Here is a 19,484-nt window from a genome sequence, read left to right as displayed (position 1 = left end):
TGGTGCAAAACAGGACTGTCATTGACAACCCTCAGAGGCAGACAGCCTGGCTGTCTGCTATGTAGCAATAAGTGTCAGAAACACCTACCTATGATCCATCCTATATCCTCTTGTAGTTGTTCCATCTTGTGTGGCACACTACTGTTTCTCAGCACAAAGGAATCATGGACTGATCCAGGGAACATGGCATTCAGATCTGAGATATATTGGTTTGCAGTACACACCAATTGAATGTTCATGGAATGGAAGTTCTTCCTGTTTCTGTACATCTGTTCACTGACTCTTGGGGGGATGATAGCTATGTGGGTGCCATTGATGGCACCTATCACATGGGGTATGTTGGCAAAGGCATAGATGTCTGAGTTGATGACAGGGAGGTCAGCACTTTGGGGAAACCTCATTTTGGACTGCAGGTGTCGTACAAATGCATTCAGGAATATGGACAGTATAATGCTAAACATTGGCTGTGAAAAACCTGCACCCATGCCCACTGTCACTTGAAATGAGCCTGTGGCCAGGAAATAGAGTGCAGAGAGCACCTGCACTTCAGTAGGGATGGCATGCTGATTACGATTAGCCGGTCTCAGTGCTGGATCCAGTAATGCACAAAGTTCATCAATAGTAGTACAAGTGAGTCTGTAATTGATAATGATGTGACGCTCCACCATGGTCCGCAAATCAACAAGTGGTCTGTACACCGATGGGGCCCTCCCTTGCCACAAGGGTCTGTACCTAAGAGGAGTTGAAAGCACGTGTGAGGAACACACAAACATCTGCACACATTGTTTCTCATTCAGCACTGCTGACGTGATTGTTGACTACACAAATGCTTAGTGTGTGTGACATTACAGCAACATGACCATAATGATATATCAGGACTGGCCAGGTTAGGTAATGTATATTGTTTCATGCCTATGGGTGTTTAGGGGACAATAGGACCTGTATTGTGCTGATGAGGGTTTTACAACTGCATAGTTAAGGCCAAAATGTCTGCCCCCTGTAATCCAGAAGTGTAGTGGTGGAAGTGACCTCATACCTATAGCGGTTGACGTAATCTGGTGTTTACTGCCGTGCGCAAATTCTTTGTTTAATATGGTTGTCAATGGGCATTCTTAACGTATCATGATAGCCGGCAGCGGCGACTGTGCATACCGCCACGGTGCGTACGTGAACTCATCACCCCAACTTCACTTGACTCCCTGATCTTGTGCATGCAAGTACTTCAGTGAGTGTACTGCTATGTCCTGCCTCTGTTCATGGAAATGGCACACGTTGCAGGGGAAAGGGACCCGGCCTTCACCAATGAGGAATTGGAGAAGCTCGTGGATGGGGTCCTGCCCCTGTATGACAAGCTTTACGGTCAACCGGAGGTACTGGTGAGTAGGAGGATTGGGGTGCATGGATGTGTGCAATGGTGGTTGTTGGCTGCATATATGTGTGCACTTGTGACACTGTATGGTCCAGGGATCTTGACATACTTCGTGTGTCTGTGCTGTTAGGCTGTTTTAAATGTCCGTCCCATAGTGGGCATATAGCCAGCTGTATAAGATTGGCCATTGTCTGACCTCAGTGTTACTTTTCTGTGTGTCCCTTATAAGTAAGCACCCACCAAAAGAGGGGACTTTGTCATGCCATCGCCAAGGAGGTGTGGACTCTGGGGGTCTACAACCGGTGGAGCACCCACTGCATGAAGAGGTGGGAGGACCTGCGGCGCTGGGCGAGGAAGATCTGTGAGGCCCAGCTGGGGAAGTCCTCCCAACGAGGAAGGGGTGCCCATCGGGCACTGAACCCTCTTATGCAACGCATCCTGGAGGTGGCGTACCCGGACCTGGATGGGTGCTTGAAGGCTGCACAGCAGTCACAAGGGGGTGAGTACATATACCATATTTTGGCTCTTTGATGGATGTTTGTGTGTGCGTTCATATTTATGCTGTCTAGTGGCAGGGACTCTGACTGACCATCTACATAATGGCCCCCTTGGGGAGTAGGGGTGTAAGGGTTAAGTCTGCAGTACGTCAGGTCCTTAAGTTTGTTGGGGAATGTCTGTAGAGCAGGTTTCTGGTCACTAGTCAAGGGCATAGCCATGTGTAAAGCGGTAGGTGCTGCCTGGTGGAATATTTTCAGGGTGGGTGTATGTGTGAACCACTAATGTACCTCCATTCAGGTATTTACAAGTGTCTCTCCTGTTTTGTCTCCCCATCCCTGTTCTCTTGTGTTGTCTGTGTACATCAGCATCATCTGGCAAGGGAGCTGAGGCACCGGCGAGTGGGGAGGCAGTGGCCCACAAATCCTCGGAGGCAGAGTTGTCCGACACCAAGGGGACCAGTGGGTTGGAGGGCGAGGGGAGTACCACGGGGGAGGCAACTACAACTGAAGGTAGTGACTCCGATACCTCCTCTGATGGGAGCTCCCTGGTGGTGGCGGACCCTAGGGGGGCCCACCCCTACTATGTCATCTTTTGCCACCCCATACCATCACCGCCCTCCCAGTTGCTCCCCACCGAGTTGCCCGTGTCCGCTCACCCAGAAGGGTGGGCATCTCCTTCGTCCCAGGCACCTCCTCTCCTGCCCCAGTCAGCCCTGCTGCCCTCATGGAGGAGGCTATTGACCTCCTGAGAACCATCTCTGTAGGGCAGACAACCATTGTCAATGCCATCCAGGGGCTAGCATCAGAGGTGCAGCAGATCAGTGCTTATCTGGATGGCATTCACGGTGCCGTGTCTGGCCTACAGAGATCTTTTCAGGCTCTGGCCTCCTCTTTGACGGCAGCCATTGTCCCTGGTCGTTCCTTCCCCCACCAACCACCTCTGCCCCTTCCAGCACCCCACTCCCTTCACCCGTCCAAAGCACACATTCTGACACACAGGCACACACCTCAACACACAAGAAGCACACTTCAAAACACAAGCACCACACCTCCCACCACAAGCTTACACACAGCCAACATGCACACACACCAACATCCACTTCTCCCAGTTTGTCCACCTCTTCTGCCTCCCCGTCTGTCCCCTGTACATGCACGCCCACAGGCACTGCACCCTCATTCATTGTTGATGACCCTATTCCTGTAGTCACCACAATAGCACACATCCTTTCATGCACCCCAGACACCACACCTGCACTCACCACAATGACTTTAGTTGACACATACAGCACACTCACCAGACGTGCAGACACCCAGACAACATCCATTTACACTGGCAGCCTGTCTTGTCCCACTGTGTTCACCCCCTCCTCCCAAGACACTCAAACGCACCAAAACACCCACCCATCACACATCCACAACACTTCAACATACTGTCCAGACACCTGCATCCATGTCACGCACACTTACACCTGTCACGACCACCCCCTCTACCTCCACTCCTACGCCTTCCTCCAGGTCTACCCCAATTGCACCAAAGAAACTTTTCCTATCCTGTGTTGACCTATTTGAACCCACTGGCCCACCCCGTCTCGTCCCTAAACGTGCTCACCTCCTTGCCCTGTCCACTCCTCCCACGCGACAGCCCGCCCCTGTCTGCCCTTCCCATTCCCGTGCTACCTCCCCTGTGAGGAAGAGATACCGTGCTGGCCCAGGAACATCTGCTGCACCCCAGGCCAAGTCAGCCCCTCCAGCTGCTGTGAGGAAACCTAAGCCCCCTCTGCTTTCTAAACGGAAATCTAAGCCCCCCTCCCAGTCGTAAATCCCCACCACCCCCTGCCCCTGTTCCCTGAGGTGCCTGGATACCCTACTGTTGCCCCTATGAGATGGAGTACTGTTGCACTTGTGGGAGTCAAGTTGGGGCCATTGTGGCCCATCGGACTTCTTTGACTATGGACTGGCCATTGGCCTTCTATGCACTTCTGTTGCTCAGTGAGCACAATAAAGGTTAATGTGTGGCCTGTGTTGTTTGAGGCACACTCTAGAGTCGTGGTCTCTCGTTTAATTGTTTGGGGATCCTGGGCACATGTATGTACTTTGGGTAGGTTGGATTCACTTGTGTCAGGTAAGTACCTCTTGCTGTGGGGTGCATGGCTTGTGCTGCTGTGAATGGTTGTGGGAGCATTACAGGGTGGGTGAAGTGGGTGGGTATGTAACTGTGCCCTTTCTTCCCTTGTTTAGTAGGTTGTGGTACTTACCGCCGTCGTCTTTGTCGGCGGTCTCGGTCGTGGAGGTATATGGCAAGGAGAAGAGCTGGCATGATCTGCAACTCTCTCCATGTCTGCTTCGGCGAGTTGTGTGAGCCTCCGTGAGTGTTTCCTTATATTTGGTTCATTTCCACCTGGCTTTGCGTGGCGGTAGTTCCCGCCCCGGAACTGACGGCAGTCTAGTGCTTCATTATTTGATGGGTGGGTAGGGCCTTTCCGTCGGGCTGTGTGTGGGCTCTGCCGTCGTTGTCAGCAGTCCTCTGCTGGAGGTGAGTGGTTTTCAGGATGCCTGTGTTTCAGTTGGTTCATTATTTGGCAGTTCGGACCACACGTCTGTTGGCGGTTGTTACCGCCACCGAAGGCGGTGCGGTGTTTACCGCCGTGTTCATAATGAGGGCCACAGTCTGCATATTGTGGGTGCACTAGAACGTCTAAGAGCTTGAATACACTAAGATACTGTTGCTTGCAACATTCAGGATTCTTTGGGTATATCCATTGCATCCTTGAATAACACGGTTGCTATCACCAATGTGTGTCTTACTCACTATAACCAATGCTTGTTGATTATGCACAATGCATTCCACCTGCTCCAACTGCAATGGTCAAAAGATGTGCTCTTCACAATGTAATCTGTATTAAACATGTTCCACAATCGGGGGGATAATTGCTCATTTCCTTATCAAACAACCAACTGCCTTTCTGCCTGCTCCACAAGTAACTGCCAAAACATGTGCTCTTCACAATGTGATCTGTATTGAATATGTGCCACAATCAGAAGGATAATTTCTCATTTCCTTGACAAGCAATCAACTGCCAAAAGGCAGATGTGCACATTTTATTATTTAAAGATGCTTGTGAGTCTGAGGCCTTGCTTGGCTTCGTATCTATTGCTCTGCTCACCTGTTTCCAGTCAAGTCAAGTTCCTTTTCCTCCAGCCTACCTCCAGCCGAGTTCTAGTGCAAGTCAAGTTCCTTGTTCTCCAGCCTGCCTCCAGTCAAGTTCCAGTGTTCCTCATTTTCCGACCAGCTTCCAGTTGAGTTCCAGCATTTCTTGTCCTCAGGACAGCCTCCAGTCGAGTTCTGGTGCTCCTCGCCCTCCCATCGGCTTCCTACAGAGTCCTAGCTCTCCTTTTGTCTCTTCTGCTGATGATCCTTTATTAACTGTAAAAGAGACAAAATAAGAAAGATGAAAAAACCCAGTTTGGGTTCTTCTAAAATTTTCAAATAAGTAACTTCATTTCAAGGTAAAGAAAGATTAATCGCTTAAATGAAATGAAACAGAGCTCAGTGTTTTGAAAAATTTATGACAATTAGAACTAGCATGATTTATTGTTTGGGCTGGAATCTAAAATACTTCTAAACAGACATTAAGGAAAGACGTACTTCCTGTAACATGTACTCCCCTGAGAATTAGGAGATTGGAAATAGAGCAAGTTTATCTGAACTATTATTGGTAAGAGATTACACCAGAACACAAAAGGCCCTTTAGTCAAGTTGATTGTTTTTGAGTTTGAACATTGCTTGGGAGACTACGAAAGTATTGTAAAAAAAGGAAGAGAGTTGTTCAGCCTTATAGAAACATATGCACAATGTGTCAACAATAACTGAATTTATGCAATGTACAATAGTTTATGCAAGTTCAATGTATTAATTAAGTAAATATTTTGCAGCCCTGAATCCTAAAAAAACCAAGAACCCAGTATTTTGAAAAATCTGAAATCCTGACACCCAACACAACACGTAGTCCAGGGTTGAGCAGTCCGATTCTGCAGTCCACGAAGCAGAAGCTCAAATTTTCTTCTTTCCTCTTCCTAAAACCCCCTTCCCCTTGAGGACTTGCAAGAGGGCAATGTACTCTTCATCGCAGTCACATTACTGGGATTGGGGAATTGTCATCACCCCATCAAAACACCTGGAATTTAGGTGAGTGGCTCCCACAGAACACTACATCAGTAGCCATTAGGAAGTGGCCCATTGTATCCATCTAGGACATAAGGCTTTCACATTCAGAACAGTATCCTTTGTGACAGCATTTAAGGCTAGGATGGGAGTAGCGACAATTATTCATTTCTCTTGAGCCATGGGTCTTATGACAGACATCTGAACTGCAGTCAGCATTTTTTCAGTGGATGCAAAACAAATTTCAGCATTAGAATATAAATATGATCTATATGCAATGGGCACTGTGTCACCCTCATTGAACGTGGCATGTGTGAATCCAATGACACCCACAATTATACGGATTTCCATGTTTGTTTTATTTATACATGTGTGTAGGTATTTAGATGCAAGCATGTCATTTTTGTAGTGATCTCGGAATCTGGGTATGCTCTGATGTCCAATGTGCACTGGAAAAGTCTAGGTAAATTAAATCGTTTAATGATTTTTTTGTGCTGTGCTCAGTCTGGTTTGTATGTTCTGCCAAAGTTTAAATACAAGAATTGTCATCTTTGAAAGGTGTTTGGAGGTTGTAAAGGAGCACATTTCTCTAGAATAGGTGGTGCCAGACTCTTGCCCTCATTTGATAACTTGTATCCTAAAATCAGGACACTGAGAAAGGCAATTTTTGTTTTCTTGAAATTAACTTTGTAGCCATGTTCAGCAAGTCCCAAAGTAAAGCAATATACTCTGGCAAGATTTGTGTTTAAGTCAAAATCTGTGAGACATATCATCACCATAGGGCAATTCTTCTGGGTCAATATAATGTAGAATTGATGTTACTCTGGCTGCAAACAGCCCTGAGGCAGCGAACAAAAACAGCAATGTGAGCCGAGCTTGGAGAAGGCCATTAAGTCTCTGTTCCAGGTGCTATTTGTGACAGAAAAACATTGTTCATTCAGTCCGTACTCTGAATGTTTTGAAATTGCAAATGTGAGTGCGCAACTGTTTACATGTCTACAATCTAAGACTATGTGGTAGGAACGATCTGGCTTAGCTATTGGGAACAAAGGGTTGATCATATGAGATACACAGATTTCAACTGCTCAAGTTGTGAAAAAAAATCCCCTAACAGGAGCTTATGCTTCATTTTTTATTGGGTACTGCTGTGGCACTTGTCAATTGGACCTTATAGGTATAACATGATAAGGCAAATTCTTATACCAGCCTACATGCTTGCTGAATAGTGCCAGCGCTTGTGCAAGAGCCTATTCCACAGCATACACTTGTTTAAACTCTTCAGGAACAAGAACTGAGAAGGGTGGTAGGATTACATCTTCCTCCTGTGAACTGTTCTAACAAACTGTCGGTGGCAATTGACTTTCTCTAAGAGAATGTCATAGACAAGAGTTACATTTTCCCAGAATGTTACTTTAGTAGTACACATTATGACACCCTCAATTGGTATATTTAATTTATATTATCTGTTTTGTGGTGTGACCCGCAGATCTGAGGCTCCTACTTCAATGAAGCCATTAGTTACTTTCAAGAAACTCTTGAAGATTTTGGTGCTTTATCGTGACCTCTGCTGCACTACCTAGCAGAGCCACTTCCCACATCCTGTTCTAAAGGAATGTTGTCAATATGTGTGGATAACTTGGCCAAAATACCCTCAATCTTCTTCTTTTTGAATGGGGGATTTTCTTGTGGAAGTTTCTCTTCCTTTTTATGATGATGTGAGTCCTTTTTCGGTTTCACATACTCTTCTTGTCTACATTCTGAACACCCCCTTCGCTCAGATACGTTTGTGTGATGAAACCTGAAAGGAATGAGAAGGACAAGTATACTGATACCTATCAGGCTGTTTTAATGTAAATGAAAAATATTTTTCAGAGGTCTCTGGTTGTGGAGATCCACCTCATGATTTTACTGTTTCTTTATATTTTTCTGTTTGTCCCAGTGTTTTTTAGAAAACTTGTGTGCTTGTTTACTATTGTACTTTTCAGAACTACCTTGAAGTTGTAGCTTATTTGGTATGGCTTCCCATATTATCTTGACCTACAATTGTATAAGTGTCTGCAATAATTTTGGGTTCTTCGCACTCCTGGTCTGCAACAGCGGCCTGCACAAGGCATTTGAGAATTGTCAGCTTTGCTGATTCCTCTTTGATATTCATTTCAAAACCTGCTAATTATTTAATCCCTAAATCCAGGACAGGGACAGCCCTGTATTTGTTTTGAAAGTGATGTTTTACCATGTGTTTTGGTATATATTGCAGCGAAGATCGTGCCGCAAGTTGCACAGTCATCTATGGGTGAACCATCTCAAGTGGTAAGCATGCAGTAAGAATGGCAATTCTTAAAGGTTTGCTGCATAAAGGATCAGGATTTAATTAAAGACAAGGAGGCTAGCATTATGCATTAAATTTTATTTACTCCTTCTGAGTAGCAAACCCATTAAAAACCCCTAATGAGCAAGTTACTTACCTTCGGTAACGCTTTTTCTGGTGGATACATTAGCTACATGTGAATTCCTCACCTAATGAATTCTCCCCATGCGTAGCATTCAACGGAAACTTCTCTCTAGCTCTGTATGTCGGCGAGGACGTCACAATTGCCCGACTCCACGCGGCTCCGTGTGACGTCATCGTGGCAATAAGAGGTCCTCGCCGGCGTGCTGACGTCAGTTTACGCCATTTTTTACGTGCCTTTGAAACATATAGAGAACATCGACAATCTACACCCTTCAATATTGACAAGAATAAACTTTATAGAGAATCTTCAAATAAAAACTTTTGCACAACTCTTTAAAAAAGGGGCATACCTTCATGAACAGTTTGCAAACTTGAAAATAACCTGAATAACAACTATAAACATATATACAAATATAGAAACCAAGAAATTAAGGCACTGAAGTGCACACCCAAGGAGATCCTGGCATGACCAGACAGACAACGGGGAGGTGGGAGGGACCGTGAGGAATCCACAGGTAGCTAATGTATCCACCAGAAAAAGCATTACCGAAGGTAAGTAACTTGCTCTTCTGATGGATACAACTACCTGTGGATTCCTCACCTAATGAATAGAGTCCCAAAGCAGTACCACCTCGGAGGAGGGTGTCCGTCTGGTCAAACCAGGAACTCCTGCAGCACTGACCGAGCAAAATGGCCATCCCTCCGCACCTCCGCATCCAGGCAATAATGCTTCACAAAGGTGTGGAGGGAAGACCAAGTCGCGGCCCTACAGATGTCCGCCACCGGAACACCTCTGGCCAAAGCCGATGAGGTCGCCTTGGACCTGGTGGAATGGGCCCTGATCCCCTCAGGAGGATCCTTCTTCGTCAATGAGTAACATATTTTTATACAAAGAACGACCCACCTGGAGAGCATTCTCTTGTGGACGGCCTTCCCCTTCCTCTTCCCCACCTATCCGATAAAGAGTTGTTCATCCAACCGGAACTCTCTCGTCCTGTTGATATAAAAGCTGAGAGCCCTCCTAGGGTCCAGACAATGGAGTCTCTCCTCCTCCTTAGATGGGTGTGGAGGAGGGTAGAACGACGAGAGAGTTATGGACTGTCCCAAATGAAATGGACACACCACCTTGGGGAGGAAAGCCGCCCTGGTCCTCAAAACCACCTTGTCCTTATGAAAACTCGTGAAAGGTGGGTGGACAGAGAGGGCCTGCAATTCACTAACACGTCTAGCCGACGTAATGGCTGTCAAAAACACCGTTTTGTAAAACAAATACCTCAAGGGGCATGAATGATGTGGCTCAAAGGTGGAGCCCATCATAAAAGTCAACACTAAATTCAGGTCCCACTACGGCATAATAAAAGGCGTGGGAGGAAATCTATTAGTAAGCCCCCTCAAAAATCGTAAAACCAAAGGAGATTTGAATAAAGAGGGTTGATCTGGAAGCTATACAAAAGCTGAAAGGGCCAAAAGATAGCCTTTAACAGTGGCCACAGCACAACCACGCTGAGCCAACGACAATGCAAACAATAAAATATCAGAAAGATGGGCACTTAAGGTATCAATTTTCTTCTCTCCACACCAACGAATGAAATGAGCCCACCTACTCGCATAGACCGACTTGGTGGAGTGTCGCCTGGCCGATAAAAGAACGTCCACCACCTCTGGTGGGAGAGAAAAGGAACTCAGGTTGCCCCGTTCAATCTCCAGGCATGAAGGTGCAGGCTCTGGAGGTGGGGGTGTAGAACCTGCGACTGCGAGAGGAGGTCTGCCCTGAGAGGGAGAAAGAGTGGAGATCACAGTGAGAGTCGGAAAAGGTCTGCATACCACACCCTTCATGGCCAATCCGGAGCTATTAGAATGACTTGGGCCCAGTCTTGACGAATCTTCCTCAAAACCAGAGGAATCAAGGCTATGGGAGGAAATGCATAAAGCAACTGGTCGCACCAGGACATCTGAAACGCGTCCCCCAACGCTCCTTGCATCGGATACTGAAGGCTGCAGAACGACGGACAGTGCGCGTTCTCCCGAGTGGCAAACAGGTCTATTCGGGGAAAACCCCACATCCAAAAGATGTGAAGAACCAGATCCGGATGTAGACGCCACTCGTGGTCGTCCGAGAAGAAGTGACTGAGTCTGTCCGCTTGTATGTTTTGGACCCCGGCCAAATGGTTTGCCACTACGCAAAGCCGATGGTCCCGAGCCCAGGACCAGAGTCGTAGAGCCTCTATGCACAGAAGATACGACCCTACACCCCCCTGTTTGTTGATAAACCACATCGCGGTCGTGTTGTCCATCAGAATTTGAACTGGCTGACCACGAAGGGACGGGAGGAAGGCCTTGAGGGCCAAACGAATTGCCCGCAGTTCCAGCAGATTGATATGAAACCTCTGCTCTACTGGAGTCCAACGACCCTTGATCTCTAGATCCTCCAGATGAGCTCCCCACCCTAAGGTGGAAGCATCCGTTATCACTGTGATCACCGGAGTCGGCAGCAAAAATGACTTCCCTTGAGAAAGATTGCCTTCCGCAGCCCACCATCGGAGATCCGCTGCAGTGTCTCTGGAGATCCTTATCGACTCCCCGAGATCTCCTCTGTGTTGAAACCACTGCCTGCGGAGGCACCACTGAAGAGCCCTCATGTGCCAGCGTGCATGAGTGACCAACAGAATGCAAGAAGCGAACAGACCGAGCAGATGAAGGACCTTGAGGACTGAAATTACCGCTACTTCTCGAAACATCTTAACCAACGCCTGAATATCCTGTATCCGCTGTGGCGGAGGAAAGGCCCGATTCAATGTCGTATCCAGTACTGCCCCTATGAACAGGAGGTGTTGAGAGGGCTCTAGGTTAGACTTGGGCACATTTATTGAAAAACCCAGATTGAACAACAACTGAGTTGTCAGCTGCAGATGAAGCAACACAAGCCCCGGAGACTCGGCTTTGATCAACCAATCGTCCAGGTAAGGAAATACTGCTACTCCCTCCCTCCGGAGGTGTGCTGCAACAACCGCCATCACCTTCGTGAAGACACTTGGTGGTGCGGAAGTAAGATCAAAAGGAAGGACCGCAAACTGCCGTGACCCTACCACAAACCGGAGATACTTCCTGTGGGACTTGAGAATGGGAATGGGAAAATAAGCATCCTGCAAGTCGACCAACACCATCAAATCCTCCTTGTTCAACGCCAAAAGCACCTGTGCCAGAGTCAGCATTTTGAATTTCTCCTGCTTGAGGAACCAATTCAAAACCCTCAGGTCCAAAATAGGTCTCAGACGACCAGCATTTTCGGGAATCAGGAAGTACCTGGAATAACACCCCTGACCCCTTTCCAACTCCACTGTGCCCTTCAACAATAGGGAGAGAACCTCCTGTTCTAGCAACAGGAGATGATCTTCTGAACAAAAGGAAGGGCGGAGAGGGAAGGGAGGAGGAATCTCCCGAAAGGGAAGGGCGTAACCTTTTCTTACTACACTGATGACCCAGGAATCTGTTGTTATGGACTCCCATATAGGAAGAAAAAGAGAAAGCCTCCCCCTACAGGAGAGACAGGAGAGACAATGGCGAGAGGACTAAGGCTGCTTTCCTTGAGGCAACCCTCCAGAGGAAGAGGAAGGCTGCTGCTGTTGGGTGGCCCCTCTACCCCGCCCCCTGAACGATCGATAAGGGAGGCTGGAAGACTGCTGCCCCGGCTGCTGTGACCTCCCACGAAAGGAAGCCCCTCTACCAAAAACTTGCATCCGTCTGAATGACCGAAACGGGGTGGAAACAGCCTGCAGACCCAAAGACCTAGCAGTGGCCCTACATTCTTTAAAGCGCTCTAGCGCAGAGTCCGCTTTTAATCCAAATAGTTTGGCCCCATCAAAAGGCAGATCTAATAGCGTGGTCTGGACGTCAGATGAAAGACCAGAAGTGCGTAACACGCATGCCGCCTGGTGGCAACGGAAGTCCCCATGGCTCTTGCAATAGAGTCCGTGATATCCAGCCCTGACTGAATAACTTGCGTAGCCGCCGCCTGAGCGTCCGAAAGAAGGCTACGCAAGTCCTGGGGCATGTCTGGAAGAACAGTCTTTGTCGCATCAATTATAGCATGGATATACCTGGCAAGAATACAAGTTGAATTGGCAGACTTTAGAGCCATGTTACATGACGAAAACACCTTCTTGGCCGATTGGTCCATCCGTTTAGATTCCCGGTCCGATGGGACTCCCGGGAACGAGCCAGGGGCCGACCTCGAAGAGCAGGATGCCTGCACAAACAGGCTCTCTGGTGAAGGGTGTTTGGAAAAAATCTCCGGGTCCCCAGGCGCAGATCTATAATGCCTGGCCACTGACCTACTAACAGCCGAGGAGGTGACAGGCTTCTTCCAAACCTCTTCGATTGGTTCCATCAGAGCCTCATTAAATGGCAGAAGAGGATCCGCCATGGCTGTAGCAGAGTGCAAAACTTCAGTCAACCGGTTGGTCTTAACCTGTGCTGTTGGTAAAGGAAGTTCCAGAAATGCTGAGGCTTTCCTTATCACCGAATGGTAAGAGGTTGCCTCCTCTGTATATTCACCTGGGGAGGCCAGATCATATTCTGGAGAAGTGACAAGACCACTTGCAGTGTCCAGCCCTTGGACGTCACCTTGGGGATCAGTGATCTCCCCCTCCTCAAGGAATTGCTGTTGATTTTCCCTCTCTTCTAGCAACCTAAGGGCCTTCCGTCGAGACCTCAACTTAGCCTCGAGCCCCGGCATCGACATGAAGCGCAACGACGTCGTGAATGGCGCCGGGAAGGCGTCATGATAGGATCTTAGGATCCACCCGACGCCGCAGATGGATCCATCGGTGCCATGGACAAGGCTCCTGCCTCCGATGCCATCATCCGACCTCTAGGCTCCATCACCTCCGACTCTGGCGTCAAAGGTCTCTCCCTCGACGTCAAGGGCTGCGCTGCTGGCATAGGTGCTTGACCTGAGTCTCCAGCCGAACAAAACAGCATAAATGGTGTCGGCTTATATGGAGCCGGAACGCCAAGATTGAATGCCAGGGGACCAATGGGGACAGCCGGTGGACCACCTCCTGGAGCCATATTTTGGAATATGGCAAACATGGCATTAAAAATGCTGCCAGATCCGTACCCGGAGCCGGGAACGAAGGATAACCCTGCGGAGCCAGAGCCGGCGCTGGGCTGAATTCTTCAGCGCCTGGATGACTCTGAGGCTCCACAACCTGGAAGACTGACGGCGCCGGGGATGTTTGCGGTGTTACAGGTTGTGGGGACACCGACGGACTCACTTCCCAAGACTTGCAGTGCCGTGACACTGGAGACCTCTACTCCGACCGACTTCTGGACCGACGTCGGGAGTCACGATGACGTTGCTTCTTGTGAGACGACTTTCCTGAAGAGGACCCATGGTGCCACTTCCTCTCCTTCTTGGACCTAGCCAAAAATAGCTTCGCCTCACGCTCCTTCAACGCCTTCGGATTCATCTCCTGGCAGGATCCACATTCCTGGACGTCGTGATCCGAACTGAGGCACCAAAGGCAATCGTTGTGAGGATCAGTCACCGACATTCAACCTCCACACTCCCTGCAGGGCTTGAAAACCGATTTCTTTGGAGCCGACATCGAGGAAAAACACAAAGTATCCCTTCCAAAGAGCTAACCGTTATCGAAGGCACGGAAAAAAAGGAACTGACGTCAGCACGCCGGCGAGGACCTCTTATTGCCACGATAATGTCACACGGAGCCGTGTGGAGTCGGGCAATTGCGACGTCCTCGCCGACGTGCAGAGCTAGAGAGAAGTTTCAGTCGAATGCTACGCATGGGGAGAATTCATTAGGTAAGGAATCCACAGGTAGTTGTATCCATCAGAAAAACAACAATTAAATCAGGTCGAATTACACCAACTATCGAATAGTCTAGTAAGAATATACAAATGTTTGATGCAGTTTGTAATGCTCACAACAAAACAGTAAACTCTGCACTCGTATAGTGCACTACTCACCTGTTAGGGTCTCAAGGTGCTGTACGCATACTGCTGTGGAACCCTTCCTGGCTTTTCCCTGTGAGGGACCCACACCTGGACAGCCCCAGGGTGAAGCCAGGCATCCAAGCACTGTGAGGGCCATTGCGGAGATTAAGCAAGCTATTGCCAAGAGTGGGACCCATTAATTAGATTAAGCACTGAGGCAAATGGAGCCTAAGACAGGCCAAGGTGGGAATTGAACCCTGGTTCCAGGCCTGATCTCTGCATCAAGATCTGCTGCTCTAACCATTGTGCCACACTTCTCCACCAGCAACAAAGACTACCTTAGCCAAGGATAGCTGTGCCTGCGATTAGTCCAATAACTATCAATTCTATTATGGGTAAAATACAAACCAGATGGGAGGAAATTTCATTCTGGATTGCACAAAATACAAATCAGCTTGAAGCATTGCTTCCCCATACGGGACCCCAGGATAAACATAGAATTTTATGTCAAGACAGGAGGCTAGCATTATGTTTTAACTTTTATTTACTCCTTCTGAGCTGCAAACCCATTAAAAGTAACCAAAAGAATGTTAACAACATTATAATAAGAACAAGCATTTGCAATGCAATGGGTCTCGCATTTTCTTGAGTTAGAGCTATTGGCATTGTAAATTCCTAACTAGACTTTTCTTGTCACATACATTGGGCATGGCAGTGTCTGGCTAGATGAAAACACCAAGAGAGGAGGGAATGTTATTAATAAGCAAAACAGTTAAACATAGCAGTGCATGAGCCGGAAGGAGACACAAAGGGAAAAAGAAGTCCGCTCACAGTCAAACATACTGGCAATCATGCAATAATCCATGTAACAGGGGACGTCTGCAAGGTGGTAACAAAACCTCCCCAAGGCAAGACATTTACTAATGATGTAAAAGTATTTTCGAAAGGCAAGCCCACGAATAAGTGAAAGTGATGGTTGTAAGGTGGACTGGTTAAAAGCCCCTAATACTTACAAGTCTAAGCGCTTGTGCGCTTGACCTAAAAACAGTGACCAAGATTCTAGATGCACTACTATAAACGTGAAAACAAATGCTTCTAGCAAAAAAACCTAAAAACTGTACTAGACCACCCGTTCTCCTGGGAGAAGAAGATAGACATCATGGAGCAAAGGAGATGTATATCCCGAAAGAACAAAACATCAGAATAACATTAACACACCTTTTATTGAAAGAAAAAAAACAAAAGTACACAACCGGAAAGGAAACGAAAATACAGGTCCAGATGAAACTGAAATGCTGTCAGCTCCTTAAAAGAAATGACACAGGAAATGAATTTTACTTACTGTGAAGAATCAAAACACAGAGAACTAATAAACAACAAGCAGCAGCGCCATCTCCTTAAACAGGAGCGCGTACCGTAGAAGTCTGGTACGTCCATATGCAAAGCCCACATTGCCGCAGAACTGCCAGCTTCAAGCCACTACAAGGAGCTACTATTAAAAGCAGCATTGGCACATCCTTAAATAGGAGTGCGAACCTTTCAAACCCAGAGCCTCCGCATGCAGGGCCCTTACAGGCAGGGACTTTATAGCACTACACCACTAAGCTTCAAACAACTAGAAAAAGGTACTGTACGAAGCAACATATCCACCAATATGTATGACAGTATGTCGAGCGACTAAAGTATGGTGCAAACCATTACCATGCAGACTGCAGGATTCCCATGCCAAGGGCTCTGGGGCCAAAGCTGTAGATGTATTGACTGGATGTGCAACTTTAGTAAACTTCAATTGGAATAAATACCAGCATGTCCAGTGTGAAAGGGGACAAAAACACACAAGCCAGAAAAGAACGTTGTCTGCGATTTCATTAGCTTACAAAGAGAAACACGTTGCTCACCTGATGCTGTGTTGCCCTTTTCTCATCAACAACAAACTAACTTCTCTAAGAGTCGTGATGCAGACAGGGTGGGGGCAACTGTTCAGGGGTGCCTCGGCCTTGGTGTTTGGGGGGGGCTCTGGTGAGGCTTGCACTGCCTCGAAAAAAAATTGAATGGCAGTTAGGGCGCAATGCAAATGTCAATAATGTAACACAAGCAACACTATTAAAACATGCAGACTTCATGCATAATGCAAAACTTTTTAATTTTGCGGACAGTTTGTAAAAATCTCAAAAGCTGGAAATGTAAAATAAGCTGGGAGACAAATACAGAACTCAACAAACGTACAACATGTTTAAGTACTGATATCATGCGCCGCTTGTAATAAGGCTGGAACTCATTTGGGTCCTAATGTGGCCTAACCTGTTTGGATGTCGGAAATTGTCATTGCCATCTGTTCTGTAGACTGCAAAAAGGATAGGTATGAAATGGCCTTTAACATATTTTACTCTGAATGGAGGTAGGTCAACTGAAATCTAAGCACTGTAAACACTTGTAGATCCATGCAAATCAGGCACTTTTAATACTGTCACTGCTAATCTGAGGCTGCGTGTGTTTCAGGATATGTAAAACGGTATTGCATAACATATTGGATGTTAACACGATAAGCTAGACTTCGAAGCAGGGTGTGTTAAATGCTATCAAGCCAACACAAAACTATACCACCACCTCGGGTAAGCGCCCCTTTTATTTTATTCGTTATGAATTATTACAGAGAAGAAATACTACGGACTCACAGAGACAGCTATTCATAGTTCCAAATAAAATATGTCGGGTGCAAATAAACACTGCTTTACCAAAAGTAAATCTGTTCTACAGATCAAAAAGGTCATTCTGGGCGAAGCACTTATGCGGTTTAAAATTCCAGCTTGCGGTGTACTGCATTACTTGCGCTTCAACAAAGTATCCACATCAATGGTTTGAATGTGACTGCCATTACATTCGTTCTTTTTTATTTGCTAATACGCATTCATATTGATTGGCAATGCAGTGTTTTACGTTGGATTGGCAAAATAATATTTTGCCAATAACTGTCTACACCGCTGTGTTGTGCTTACACTGTACGAAAAATGGATTGTTTAAAGGAGAAACAGAACCGCAGAGAAAAACAAGCCAGATTGCGCTGCGAAAAAATGTAAAAAGTACAAAAAGTAGTCCACAAGTCAGATGGAAAACAGCGAGCCTCGCATGTTTTCAGTACTTGGTCGCTGCGCTTGAGGAGGGCTAACCACCGGAAAAGGCATGACGTATGCATGCCTTCCACCAATGAAAGTAAGCAGATTTGAACAGGCAAGCCCACGAACCAATGAAAGACACTGACGTGACATGGATGGGGCTCCGAGCTCTTTACTAACTACTAAAGTGTCTCGCAAGCTAAACGCATGCACAAGCGCATGCGACGCAGGCTCGACCCTAAAAAAAGAATGTTCAGTTCCATTTAAACAGTGTCCTCCATTTTTCCATTTATTTTGTTTGATCTCTTCTTCTCATCATTTATCCACTTAACACTGAAATCCTTCTTTAAGATTCTACAAAAAAATACACAATTGTAAATTTTCCATTATTTTTCTTTTGTACATATACAATACTGCTATACCCTTAAAACACTAGAAGATTCATCATTCCCTACCACTTCTAAGGAAGGGTGGGTGGGATAATGCTAGCTTCCTTGTCTTTAATAAAATCCCAATTCTTTATGCAGTAAACCTTTAAGAATCACCATTTTATGTCAAGACAGGAGGCTAGCATTATGCATGTTTAAAGTCATTCAAAACACATTTAGAAACATGATCTATAGATTTAAAATAACATTTTTAAAATGTTCTGCTGAGGATCAATCAGCAGCTTTCATAATATCTGCCAAACGTCCTCCCATCATACAAACGTTACATACCATGGCTCCTCTCACAGAATGAGCTGTGAACCTTGACACATACACAACAGCCTATTTCATGACAGCCTTCACCAATCTTGCAATGGTAGTTTTAGTTACAGCCTTAAACGGTTTTACATAAGAAATTTGGAGTTGGTCAACCCCTGCCCCTCTTTTTTTCCAGCATCCTAGACTTGTGTTCCTTCAAACAACGGACTACACAAATTTTGGGAAATTCATAAAAGAATGGGTAAAATATAGTACCAGACATTGTTTTTTGCTTGCTTACATACTTCGAAAAACAAACCTTTCAGCTGATAAAATCAATGTGAGACCTCCAAGGCCTTTATATCTGAAAGACATGAGACAGAGTAAAGTTGCTAACTTCCAAGAAAGTTCCCTTATCTCTAAATATGTATTGGCTGCCCAGTTCTGAAATAGTTCAAGAACCAAACTTACATTCCATAGAATCTGATATTTTGAACTCAGTGGTCATTTCAAAACAAATCCCCTTCCTTAACCTACATACTAAAAGACTCTTTATATACCCTGCTTAATATCATGACAAGGAGCTATTGGAGATCTATAACAATTTATTGTTCTATAAGGTATATCCTTGTCAACCAATTAAGCCCCAAAATTTGCTACCTGAATATCATCTGCCTCCACGGGATCCAAACTCCTTTGTAAGCACCAACAAGACCAAACCTTCCATGCACCCATATACGGTTTCCTTGTCCCCGATGCCCAAGATTCATCCAATAACCCTGCAGCTGATTTTTAATGTTCTGTGAATTCTCTGGAACGCATTATAGCCTCCATACTAGAAGGTTCAGCGAACTCGATTCCACTAAAGTATGTTCTTCGCCGTCCATGCCTGACAATAGACCTTTGCAACACCTTATTAAAATTGCAGCATCTCTGGAGATTGTTATAGACTCCTCGAGATCCCCTTTGTGTTGAAACCACTACTTGCGGAGGCACCACTGAAGAGCCCTCATGTGCCAGTGTGCATGAGTGAGCAACAGAATGCAAGAAGCGAACAGACCAAGCAGACGTAGGACCTTGAGGTCTGGAACAACCTCTCCATTTTGAAACATTGCAATCAATGCCTGAATGTCCTGAATCCGCTGAGGCGGAGGGTAGGCCCGATTCAATGTTGTATCCAGTACTGCCCCAATGAACAGGAGGCTCTGAGAGGGCTCCAAGTGAAACTTGGGGACGTTTACCGTAAAACC

The sequence above is a fragment of the Pleurodeles waltl genome, chromosome 2_1 (assembly GCF_031143425.1).
Source record: "Pleurodeles waltl isolate 20211129_DDA chromosome 2_1, aPleWal1.hap1.20221129, whole genome shotgun sequence".
Lineage (NCBI taxonomy): Eukaryota > Metazoa > Chordata > Amphibia > Caudata > Salamandridae > Pleurodeles > Pleurodeles waltl.
This window is presented reverse-complemented; position numbering follows the sequence as displayed.